Below are 3,890 nucleotides of genomic sequence, written 5' to 3'. Positions count from 1 at the left end.
AGGTTTTCTTTCCAACGTGGCCGAAACCTGAGGGATCAATTGGTACATACACACTTCACTAACACAACCTTAGTTAACTCCTCTACTTCTGGTTTTAATTCCTGTGGACACTGTTTGGTGTGCCCCCATGCACTTTCTGGTAACACTTTTCAACATCCTGTCACCCAGCGTATATATGAATTCAAATTTTCAACTACATGTTCTTCGCGGGGGGGGGGGGGGGGCGCGGGGTCATCTACATGGTTATATGTCCTTGTCCAAAGCTATATGTGGGCAAAACTTTAAGATCGATCCATACTCGGATTATTGAACATCGATCTAATATACACACTAATTGAGTTATGGCCCCTTTGGTCTCCCATTGGACTTCATTTGGACATTCGGAAATGGATCTAAAATTTCTGGTTATTGATACTTTGGTTCCCCCGTCTCGTGGTGGAAACTTTGCTGAAATTCTCACACAAAGGGAACAGAAATGAATTTTTCAATTGGATTGTTTAGCTCCAAACGGGTTGAATAATGAAATTGAATGGTTCCAATTCCTCTGACTGTATCCTTGTGTTAGTGTCTCCTGATTGGATGGAGTCATTCTTGTTGCTATCTCCTGATTGGTTGCTTGATTTGCGCCATTTTTACAGTTCTTTAAATGAGCGTCTCTGTAAGCCTTGCCCGCTTTCCCTTAATACTAAACTGGACCTGAGTGAAGATATGTGTCCCGGCTATAATAATATGGTTTGCCTTTGTAGAGTCCTTTAGTTTACTAATGTAAATTATTCTGTTTGTTTGTAGTGGTTTAAATAATACACTGTACTCAGTCCCTCCCGACACAGCTCTAAGTGAAATACGGTCCGTGTCGCGGGACCTGGTAGAAAACCTTTTATATTCTACTTGAGCTCTGGGAGTAGCCGCTCTGAAGTAATGGACAAATTACAATAAAACAAGGAACTTGGTTTACCATTTCAAGAAGTATTGGACTGTTTCAATTTTCTGCTCTTTATATATTTTCTGGTGTGTTGAAGCGATATTTATATGAAACGCTATGTTAAAAAGTCTCATATTCAAGGGATAATGTGTTCATTTAGACTTCATCATATGGGTGTCACCAGGCTGGAAAATAAGTCTTTTTTATTTGCCAAGGTTTAATTTAATGTTTTGATTTACCAACTCTTTTCAATTTCGAAATGACTACTGAAGGCAGGATTCAAAATAGCAAAGCCTCCACAAGCAAGTTATATTGAAAACACTACAGCATCAATACAATCATAAAAAATTATACAGAAAACAATAATGACTCTAAAATCAGGGTACATCGATATGTCTTCCATTTCAACAAGAAGATAGATATATAGAAAATGGGAGAAGTTAAATAATCTCTATAGGTGAATGATACTCCCATTCTGATTTCCCTCATCAAAGCCACATCTGGCATTTCTTCTTCCTGCAGATGCCACAGAGTGTATGAAGTGCCCTGATGACCAATGGCCCACTAAGAGACAAGATGGATGCCAGAAGAAGTCCATCGAATTTCTGTCCTATCAAGAACCCTTGGGTATGGTTCTGGCTGTTATCTCTGTGCTTGGTGCTCTGTTACCATCTGCTATCCTTGTTGTTTTCATTCAGAACCGCCACACCCCAGTTGTGAAAGCAAACAATCGTGAACTCAGCTACCTCCTGTTATTAGCCCTCATTCTGTCCTTTGGGTGCTCATTAGTGTTCATAGGCCATCCCACAACTCTGACCTGCATGGTGCGACACATGACATTTGGCATTGTATTCGCCATCTGCATCTCTTGCCTGCTGGCCAAGACCATCATGGTGGTCATAGCCTTCAAGGCTACCAAGCCAACCAGCAACCTAAAGTTATTGGTGGGGCCACGACTGCCCAATGTCCTAGTATTAGCCTGCAGTCTGGTCCAGGTCCTCATCTGTGTTTCTTGGCAGGTCGTAGCTCCCCCATTTTACCACATGAGCATGAAATCCCAAATGGGAAAGATAGTCCTTGAATGCAATGAAGGGTCATTGGTTGCATTCTGCCTCATGATGGGATACATGGGCTTGTTGTCTACTATCAGCTTCATTGTAGCGTTTTTAGCTAGAAAGTTGCCCGACAGCTTTAATGAGGCTAAGTTCATCACCTTCAGCATGCTTATATTTATTGCTGTCTGGATCTCTTTCATTCCTGCTTATCTTAGCACAACAGGGAAATACACAGTGGCTGTGGAAATATTTGCAATTTTGTCCTCCAGTGCTGGGTTGCTGGTTTGTATATTCTTCCCCAAATGTTATATCATCCTAATCAGACCAGACATGAACACCAAGGAATTCCTAATGGGGAAAGCCACAGGGAGCCTCAAGAAAACAAAGTAATTGCCTTGTAACATATTGGTTAATAAATATCAGAATTTAAATGATGTAATCCTGTTTTCTGAAAATAATTTTGCTTGAACAGTAGCCCTAGAAAATAAGAAAAGAACTTGGTTGACAGGTGATCTAAAAATATCACCCCTCGTAAAGTTGAACATTAGAACTAAATTAATATCATCTCTTCCAATCTAGTGCTGCCAGAGATTGCAAACACTTCACTAAAAATGTATAAAGCTTGGTGGCATCTCTGAAAGATAAATCTTATCCAAACTCTGTGTGTGCTGGATTACATCCTGACGTACATTTGATCCATCTTCACAGCCAGTTCTCTCTCTGATCCTGTAAACCAGAGTTTACCAAACTTGTCATGGTGACCCTACAGCCTGTTGGGGTTTCAAAATATCCACAATGAATATGCATGAGACAAATTTGTATATCCTGGGTCTGCAAAGTATGTAAATTTACATTCCTTGTGAGTATTGTACACAGGTCAGCCAACATATCTGATCTGATAATGCATTATTCTTCTTCCAAACAGGGTTTAAGACAATTTTCACCTACAGAGATTTGTTTAGAGACCACTCACAAACCACTTTTAGTCATCAAGCATCACTGTTGTATAACTCACTTGCCTTTGACTTTAATCTTGAGTTAGATTATTTAAAAGTCAGGAAGAATGTTAGGTCTTGTCTTTTCTATCATTATTGAAATCATTAGGTAATTTGGACCTATGTTTCTCAATAATAAGAAGGTAACTTTCAAACTGACATGTGGGCTCTCCTTGGGGTGTGTGCATCATCATGCACTAGATATGCCTCCATTTTATATCTTGTACATGTTGTGAAGGTTCTCTACTCCCAGGAAGATCCACACCTGCTCTGGACCACCAATGCTTCTTTTCCCGGTGGATCCCTTCTGAAAACTCAACAGCAATTATCTCCTCCGACCCCGATGTGGGCCTGCGGTACCTTTAGAGGGCTTGCACGAGTGCTCCAAAGTCCCCTGCCGCAGGTCCATGCCAGCTCTCAGCAAAGAAAAACGCAAAGCACAGTTTGTATCACCAAACAGTCCTTTTTATTACTCCAACTGGAACTCCTCCATAAGTTCCCAACTCGCAGTTCATAGGGGAAAACACCTCTGCCTGGCTTCCTCAGCCAGCAAAACACCGCCCTGCCCTGCAGTAGCACAACTCTCCCCAACTCCCCTCTGCTGTGCTGCAGGTCATGGTCTTCCCAGTCCTTAAACACAAAACCACCACCTGAGCACGGCTTAAACAAAAAACAGTCAGAAACTCCAGAGGAATCCTTCACTTGCTCTGTCTCCATGTCTGTGTCCCGAGCTTCCTCTGCAGAGACCTCCAACTCCATGGCCTCCTCCTCGTCTGAAGAGCTGAGCTTCTCTTCCAGCTCCCCCTCGTCCGTAATCACTGGGACAGGTGTGTGCCTTTCCCTGGTGCCCTGCTCAGCTGCGTAATCAAGCTCCTCCTGTCCCCATTGGTTCAGCTGCTGCTCAAAGAACCTGGGAAG

This window comes from Rhinatrema bivittatum, chromosome 19 (genome assembly GCF_901001135.1).
Source record: "Rhinatrema bivittatum chromosome 19, aRhiBiv1.1, whole genome shotgun sequence".
Taxonomy (NCBI): domain Eukaryota; kingdom Metazoa; phylum Chordata; class Amphibia; order Gymnophiona; family Rhinatrematidae; genus Rhinatrema; species Rhinatrema bivittatum.
The sequence above is the reverse complement of the archived record's forward strand: the minus strand, read 5'-3'. Positions refer to the sequence as shown.